This window comes from Sparus aurata, chromosome 13, assembly GCF_900880675.1.
Source record: "Sparus aurata chromosome 13, fSpaAur1.1, whole genome shotgun sequence".
In the NCBI taxonomy this organism is placed as follows: Eukaryota; Metazoa; Chordata; class Actinopteri; order Spariformes; family Sparidae; genus Sparus; species Sparus aurata.
In genome coordinates, this window is record NC_044199.1 from 28,651,937 (window position 1) to 28,661,783 (window position 9,847).

Consider the following 9,847-nt stretch of genomic DNA (forward strand, 5'->3'; position numbering starts at 1 on the left):
CATCACTGGGGCTATGAAAAGTTTGTGTTCTTTCCGTGCGTCAAAAGTTCTAGCTGCGAGTTGTGCCCCCCCCTAGTTATTTATGCTGTAATTTTGTAAATAGTTGAAAACGTTAAGACCTTAATAATAAAAGAAACAATTAAATCTGTTGTTGTCCATGAAAAATAGCACTTGCTAACCCTGTTATAAATTGTTCTTGCTGTAATACTAAATGGAATAAAGAATGTGTAACAATAGAACAATTAATGTAGGTTTGTTGAAAAGCTAAGGCCAAAGTTAATTGGTGGCTTTAATTTATTTGAAGTCTCGTCTGAAGAGAATTAAGCTTCGTAATAGTTTCGTCAGAATTAAGCATTAAAATGGAAAATAAGCTTTGAGACAAACTGCAATGCTTACTTGAATTTGTGTTGAAAAGCAGCTGATGGAGTATGAAGAGATGTTACAGTGAGAATGAATCAAATACTCTGAATTAGACTGAGAAATTCAATAAATCTCAATCTATCAATGATTGGGAACATTTCAATATTCAATGGATTGAATGAATGAAAAGATAATAGTTAAATATAGTTAAACATTTTGGGAAATATACTGTTTGTGCTTGTGTGCATGTTAGTGCGTGCTTGGTGCCATGGTTGTATATGTGTGTGTGTGTACATGTGTGGTCATGTGTGCATGCTTACACATGCACATTTGACTGTATTTGTATGTGTGTGTGTGTGTATTAACCTGACTCACTGATAAATCTGTCTCTGTGTATTGGCCCAGTTGACCTCGGTTGCCACGGTAATGGTAACCAGGTTGGTCCTGGTAACGGACTGTGAGACTTGATGTAATAGTGATTTTGACTCACCTCACATTATTATGCTTCTCCCTCCAAAACAGTAACTGCTATCACTCAAATAATGATATGGACTGTGAGAGTCTTGTGAGCAGTTTGCACCAGGTCGCCCCCAAGGACCACATTAGTGGCCCGCAGGTCTTTCTTAATCACACTTGCATTTCAGTAGATTTGAAAATGACAATATCTTAAAAAATAAAAGAAATTAAAATAGTTTTTTTAAGTTTAGATAAGTTTAGTTGAACTCTGACCTCTTCGAATTCAAAGGTGAGTATTGTGCACATGACAAAACTTCAGCGTTCGTGGAGAGTAAGCTAGCGGGCGCAGCGAAAATAGTGAGCTGAATGTGGTTTATTACCCCCAAAAACATGGCAGCAAAGAGAAAGAAAAAGTATAATTTTCACAGTGAATGGGAGGAAGACTTATTTTTTACTACTGTGAAAGAAACCTGCATGTGTCTCATTTGTGGGGTGACTGTGGCGACGGCAAAGCGGCACAATGTGGAGAGACACTTCACCAGTACCCACAAAAGCTACCATGCTAACTACCCACCGGGAAGCGCGCTACAGGCAGAAAAAGCCTGTAACACTGTACTTAAAGAAGAGAAAAATGGAACCGATCTCATCTTCACTCTCTCCGATGTCCAACTGGGGGCATCTACGATGACTAGACAAGTGTCAGCTATGTCCGGTAACCTGGCCGAGCAGCTGGACCGGGATCTGGCGAAGTGCAGGTGGTTTAGCATCCAGTGTGATGAGTCCATGGACAGCAGCAGTAAATCACAGCTGTTGGTATTTATCTGGATGGTGTTTGAATATTTCTGTACAAAAGAAGAACTCCTGACACTACTGCCCCTTAAGACAACTACGAGGGGAGTTGACATTTACAACGCAGTGAAGGAAGTTCTTCATACAGAAAAAGGTAGCATTGGAAAAGCTGGTGGCGGTGACTACAGACTGCTGCTATGATCGGCCGACATGCAGGTTTCATTGCTCACTGTAAAGGTGACCCAGACTTCCCAAAACTTCTGCATTACCACTGCATCATTCACCAACAGGCGTTATGTGCAAAAGTGATCGGCTTTGGGCACGTGATGACTCCCGTTGCGAAAATCATAAACAGCATCCGCTCCAAAGCGAAACAGCACAGGACATTCAAGGAGCTATTGGAGGATGTCAGCAGAACATGGTAACCTGCTGCTACACACAGAAATCCAATTGGCTGAGCAGAGGACGAGTTTTACTTCGTTTTTTGTCACTTTTGGGTGAAATCAAAGAGTTCATGCAGTCCAAAGGCGAAGACGCCTCGCTGCTAGAGGACACAGAGTGCACACTTGACCTTGCATTTTTAACGTTACATTACATTACTGGGAAACTAAACCACTTGAACTGTGAGCTGCAAGGCAAAGGTAAGACTGTTGTTGATATGATAAGTGCTTTAAATGCATTTAAAGCCAAGATGAACATTTTCTCTGTGCATTTACAGAGAAGAAAAATGCTGCACTTTCCCTCTGTGCAGGCGGTGCTGAAAGACAATGCTTCTGCATCTGAGACATTTGACAAAGTTACAGAAAAGTATTGTCAAGTCATAAACAGACTTGGGCAGGAGTTTGAGAATAGGACATAACAGACATTGCTGAGCAACTAAGTGCAACGTTCAACTTGGATGCTGGACAGGTGGAGATTGAAACCGTAACATTGCAAAATGACCTCCACTTCAAAGACTACCAGGCTGCACCAAACTTTTAGTGCCTTGTTGACACAGAAAAGTACAGTGGTGTATGCACAGCAGCTATGAAGGTTGCCAGCCTGTTTGGTTCAACCTATCTCTGTGAATCAGCATTTTCAGACATGAACTTCATCAAGAACAAACACAGAACACGCCTCACTGACGCACATCTGCAAGACTCACTGAGAGTGTCAGTGTCAAGTTACACACCAGATTACAATACACTGGTGAACAGCATGCAATGCCAGTCTTCCCATTAACAAAGAAACAGATACCAGATGTTGTCAGTGGCAAAGTTTAATTAAAATCTTGAAAAATTGTGTTCAACTCAAAAGTGTTAATGAAATGTAATTTGTTTTAAATGCCACAGATTTGGTCATTAGTTCAAAATGTGATAAGATTTAGTTAAAAATATGAAAGTTGTTTTTTCTTAAACATTACATAACTTTTTCAAACATGGTGCAACATAGTTAATGATTTGTTAAAAAGGGTGTGTCACTGGCTAGTGAAAATGGGACAGTTTTCCTATGAAATGTTGTAGAAGTGATGATCTGAAAATGTAAACAATTGCTGAGATTAAGAGAAATAAAGTGTTGAATATTGATATTATCCGTTTCCCACCTTGTTAAGTCATTGTTGATTTATTGTGAGAAATCATTAACGTGATCAGTGTCTTCATAGATGAGTATCATTAATCATTAATAAAAAATATATCTAAAGGCAAACCGAGCACATTTGTCATTTCAGAAGAGTTTATCAAACTGGTAGCCCTTCGTATGACTCAGTACCCATGAAGTAGCTCTCAGTTTCAAGAAGGATGTTGACCCCTGCTACAAGCAGATGTTTTTATTTTTCTGCTGGAGTGAAAATTGTGGAAGGGAGGTCAAGTTGAAGACGAGGGTTTCTGAATATTTTTGAGCTCCTCCCCACTCTGTCAGTTGGCTCCTACACTCAGGCTTTCAGCATTCCACCCATACACACCAATGCAAAAATCTCAAAGTGGCTGAAAAGTTACCAATGTTTGAACTGCGACTGTGCAAAAAGTATGAATGCTGTGAAAAAATCTTTGTGAACGTTTATCAGTTTTAATAGAGTTTCTATGTGGAAGTGTGAATGACTAGATGAGCTTTGAAAATACTTGAAAAAGTGTGAAAAATTGAAGATTTTGAAAGATTCCGTAATCAGCTTGAATGGGAAAAAAGGCAGAAAAACGTCAAATATCTCTGAAATTATGAATGATAACACTTAGATAATTTATAATGAATAATTAATAGACACGGTTGATTCCCAATTGAGATGAATATTCTGTGTTTGAATGGAGTGAATCCGTTGAAAAATGTTGAAGGAGTCAAGGGCCAAACTTTTCTGACCCGGAAGATATAATAATAATAAAATAAAGAATTGGTGCGTAGAACAACATATGTTGTGAATGCCTCCTGCCTTCACAACCAATTCCAGAAGAACAATAGTGTGAATGCTCTTAAGCATTCACACGAATTATAAAATTCAAGCAGTGACACTGACTCAAAGGATGCCAAGATGGCCACCTAGTTTATCAGCCAAAGGACATAAGTCTAGTTAATAGACCTCAAAAAACATATTTTCTTACAACCAGTCCGAGCTCTTAAACTTGGCTGAGATCTCACTCCTGGAATCTAATCATTCATTTTGGTGTTACTTTGATCCTTTTTTGTAGTTTTTCTCGTGCAAAAATAATTAATCTCTTGGTGGCATCGCAGGTATCCAAGTATGCCAGTATGCTAAGTGAACATCACGGGCTCTGATGGAAGCGAAAGTTGGATAAAGTTGAGTGTGAGGTTATGCAAGGTCACAAACGACAAGTAAAAAGCTTGGCCGTGGGCTGGATTCAGGCGAAGAAATGGTCTCTTCTCAAACAGGCCGCCCTCATTCTATTTTTTTTTTTTCCAATTTGATTATAATTCTCATTGAGGCAGAGAGGAAAGGAAAAAAATGTGCTGATATTTTCAGCCTCAGTCTTTCATCTGTGTGGAGACTCTGGGGTGGATACAGACGGTACTGCTGGTAGGTTGCAAGGTTGTTTTATATCACTTACAAACCGCAAGCTTCACAAGCACACAGTGGGGGCAAATGATGTTGAGGATACCGCTGAGGAAGAGTAGGGAAGAAGATTGGTGCAAAGTGTGAGGGGCTTTTGGTATCTCTCACGGGGTTCAGTAAGTCTCAGCGAGAACCAGCGCACTGCTTGACTCCCTGACCAAGACTCCTCCCGAGTCCTCCACACTCATGATGGCGATTACAGGGTCCTCTAGGGACCGCAAGGTGAAGTCACCAACACTCCCGGCTCATCATGAAATGGGAGGGAGGCATCAATGAAACAGGACCCTGTGATTATTTAGGTTCACAAGCTGTTAGTGCGATGGCTTTTTAATCGTTGCTAATGGAGTTCCCGCTAACATAAGCACCCGGTGGGAGTTGGAAGAGTGAGTTTTCTCCGTCCCTTTATTCGCTTATCAATATCATTCACTGATACCCAGCCTCATGTCCTTCATTGTTTTTCATGGTATTTTTTTCCCCCTTCTCCTTGGATAGCAATTATCTACTGGAAAAGGAGTGCTTGTTATTTTTAACATAGCAAGAGCCTTTTAAAAAGCAAACACATACACAATATTGCACTCAGCAGCAAGTAGACTACCCCCGGGGCAATGTATTAGCTGCTGAAGTAGCTATTTAGAGTGAAAGTAAATGAGTCAAGGGATGACAGGTGAGCTAAACATTTTGAGTTTGCAGCAACCAAGGACATCCCTCCATCAAATACATTTTGTTAAGTAGAATAACAGAGTGGGAGATTTTTTAAAACCATAATCTGTTTTTTCCTGATATCTACCTCCTCATTCTCTCACTTCTCCCTGAGTCTGCCCAAGTGAAGGGCACCCTGCTGTGTTGCTGTCTTTCCTGCCCTCCCACCATCCCTCCCTCTTTCTCTCACTTTCTCTCTCTCGTCCCGTCTCTCCGCCTTTCTGTTTGCTGGTGCTGACTGTAGGTAAAAGCTGAAATGAGATTTGAAAGGCCTTCGTGTGAGAAAAGTGCACTGCATTGTGAGCAGCCCCCAGGCACCCAAGCCTCTCCCCTGCTGTGCTCCAAGTTGAGCCTATTGATGGAGTGTGAATGGATAATACTTGGTTAGGAGCAGAGAGGACAGAGCATCCCAGTGAAATGTCTGAGGAAGGAAAAAGTAGGAAACACATGCAATATGAATGTCATCATCAGATTTTTAATCATCAAGTGGCAAACGACAGAATATAACTGCATTGGTGTCGAAACACCTCGCCACAGAGAGCGAAACTAGCGTGTCATCTCAGAAATAGGGCAAGGTTGTTGACATGGGAGGGAGAGGTAAAAGAAGCTGACTTTGCTGATCAATGCACTACCACATCGTCATGTCTCCTTTTCAAAACTGCCCAGTTTGGGAGCCCTAGTAGCTAACTCGATAGAGTGCGAGCTCCATGCACATGAGGCTTAGTCCTCGGCAGAGGCATGAATTTGATTCCAACTAGGCCTGGGCATCAAATGTCAATAATTCCATGGGAATGACAGAATTGCTGAACCTATACTACAGAGTAATAGAATATTTCTTGTCATTCAAAACCAAATTTCGATACCTAAGGAGATATTATTGTATTGTGATCTAATAGTACTGGTGATTTGCTGTATTCAGGCATGCTGGAAAAACACTAGATTACGCCCAGGGATGGCACTTATCACAGCATATGTTGTTCAGGAACGGTTATCAAAGTCAAGGTATCTGGATCAGTATCTGTATCAAAATCTTTTAAACGATACCCGGCCTTAATTCCAACCTGGCAGTATGCGCCTTGTTGCCGCCTCTGTCTCTCTCCTCTCTTTCCTGTCATAATCTTGAATTGTCCTATCAAAAAAACAAGTCGGACATGTGGTGCGAAGACAAAAACCTGGTATGTCAGTTGCTTGTCTAGCAGGAATGTGAAAGGTGATCTGCTTTTTCCCATTGCTGTTGACGGGAGCCAGACTTTTCTCTGCTTGGCGAGGCAGTTGTTTGGTTGCAGTCGCATCGATGGCTATGTTTACGCCTCCCTGATGCAGTCAAAAACAGAACTACACTGGAAACTCTGAGGGGACGCATTATCTCCAATACAGATACACCTTTACCCCCAGCCACAACATAACGAATCACTGTGGACATCACCGTATGCCACTGTGGTAGACGTCACCCTGAGAATATCACCTGAAACAAATATATAAAACTGTGATATAGAGAGATTAAATGAGACGACTTATCATTGCATTTCTAAACATTACTGACTCACAGCTGACTATTGAGACTGTAGCAAACCTTTGATCTCCGCTGTATACGGCAATAATTAACAGGATTTAAAAAGCAAAATGGTGTGAATTCACACTTAAGGGTGACTTTACCACAAATGCTCTCCATCTGACCTCCACAGGGCGAACCTAGCCCCAGCACTCTGCTACTGACTTAGCCTACCTAAGCATTTCAATTTCACATGCCTCATTGGCGCATTGTCCCATGGCGCCATGAGCACTGCTGCACGTCAGACCACAACACCAACTCTGGCCTTAAGCTGGCGTTCGTGATTTCCCATAGGATTATTTGCACTTTCCTCAAATCCACCAATCGTGCCTGTATTTTCCATTTTTGGTCCACCCTGAACGTGCAAGTCTGAGGGAGCTGCAGTGACTCTCCTGGAGCACAAAATCAATATGCTATCCTTTTTTCAGATGGCTCGAGTTTTTTTGATGAGCAGAGACTACGCTGGCAGGAAAAGCAGGGGAACTTGGTCAGGGTGACGAGGCATTGAGCAGCCCTCAGGAATTTTTGAATGAGCACAAGTCCAGTGTGTTTTCCTGTGCTGTAATTAAAGTACTAGCCGGTGTTTTATTTATATCTCTACTGATGGCTTTATGCAGCTAATGCTTTGCATTTTATAGCTGCTGTCAGGGAGGTTATGCACTACACAGTGTTGTATTCCATAAACAGATGCACACGGCCCAGCATTTTGGTGATGCATTTTACATCTAAGGTGCATTTCTTCTGTGAATTTCTACTTGAAAATGGAGGCGGAGTCTGCATGTCCTTGGACTCCGGGAGCTGTGGTGTGAAGGGCGCTGAGAGACTCAACTCCTATGGGGCTTCTCTGCAGCACCAAGTCAAACGGTGATGACCCTCCTTCCCCCCCTCAAACAAGCATGTGTTTTGATTGCAAGACTCATGTTTTTGCAGGACACCAGAGAGGAAGGCTTCTATAAAATGTCTGTACTATTATACTGTTATACTTTAGCTCTCAGCTCCTTTGTAGCTTCTCACTGTGGTTTGAAATTTGGTTCCTCTCCTTCATCCGTGTTTGCACTTTCAGAGACCAGCTTTATTCTACTGTATCAACATGTTCTTATTCAGCTGTTTGAGGAGTCATGTCAAGTCAAGTAACTGCCTGTGAAAACCCAACATTACCTGCTTTTATATAAGTAAATAACATTGGACATTTCTTTTGAATAATTTGTAGGAATTATGTGGATATTTTATTAAAACAGATTATGTCTAGAAGTAGCCTTTTATATTTTAGTTCTTGTAAGTAACCTGGTCCTCCCACCATTATTTTTCTTATTAATTTAATTTAAAATGGCGTGTGTCACTACAAAAACACAGGAGAAGCTCACCTGCTTCACTTTATGTACCTGTTGGGCAATACCCATTTTCCCCAATAGGTGTCAGTTCAGGCTTTTCAAGGCGAGTGACTGGCGCTACAATCCTTGTAAGCAAGGAAGTAAGCTCATTTGCGAAGCGTAGGACAGTCAATATAGCAACGTGGAGAGTCTGTACTCACACAAAACTGTGTTTTTGTTGTATTTGCAGGTGAGATAAGTGCACAAGCATCCTATTCACTTATGTCAAGTTTGTCTGTAATTTGTGGTGCCATGTTTATATGTTTACAGCGTTATGAATGTCAAGAAATAAGGCCGGTAAAAATTGCTAGCCTTAGCTGCTAACACCTGCATGTCAAGTGCGCTAGCTTAAGACTGAGGGCCTCGTGTGAGCATAAACAATGCCTAATGGCATCACGCCAGAATGTTAGTGACCTCACCATACTGTTTTATTGTTCTCATGCATATAAATGTTGAGTTTTGGAATTCGTAAACTTGAAGCAGCATATTTAAGCAGCCACTTGAAGCAGTTATACGATGTTTTGCACATACAATAATGTGCTTCAGTGTATCATATAATGTTCATTAGCTTGTATGAGCAGTTCATTTGATACATATAAACATGGTGTTCAGTGGCCATTATAAAATTAACGGTGAAGATAAGTAATTAATATGTTTATATCTCATACAAATAAAGTCAGTGTTTAGCAGCAGTGGTAACAGTGAGCGAGAGATATAAGCAGCTAAAACATGGAGGCCGACAACGGGACAAAATAAATGTAAAAGGAGACATCGTGGAGTTCCTATTTTTGTTTTGGCAAGTATAATAAATTCTGTAGTCTAACCCTTACATGACCTGGCAAGTGACATTATTCTAAAATGCATAACAATCTCCCCCGACATGGTTAGAAAATACTGCCTCTAGAGCCAGCTGCACAACGAGAACATGTCATAACATGATCAGAATAGCCTGACCTGACAAGACAGCGGAGAAAATTATTATACTTAAAATTTGGGGTTGGCTAATGGTTTGGATGAGATTATTAGATATTATCATGCAGTAATGTGATGTATGTGACACAAAGTCGCAAAGTAAGCAAGACAGAAAAAGAAAGTAAACCGTGTCCCCACAATCTACTCAACAGCTTCAGTTGACAAGACGGTGAACGCGGATGATTCAGGTAGGCAAAGCCATTATTGTCTTTCCTTTTTATATACAGGTCTACTTAAACTTAATGAAGTGATCCATTGATCATTTTTGTCATGACATTAGGTCTGTCTGAATATTTTTTTGTACCACACAAATATTCTGCAGTGGTGTGCATCTGTAATAAGAACCCATAAAATCTTTTTTTTCTTTTCTTTTTTTTATGAATTTCAGTGTAAAAAATGAAAATCCTTGCTTGGTGTGAAAAGTGTGATTCAAGTGAAGTGAAGATCTACATCACTCAAAACTGGTGAATTTAGTAATAATAATAATAATAATAATAATAATAATAATGATAACATTTTTTTATTTAAAGGTGCCTTTCAAAGCACTCAAGGACACCACACGTAACAACAGTACATGAAAAAAAAAATCAGGAAACATTTTAGTGAAGT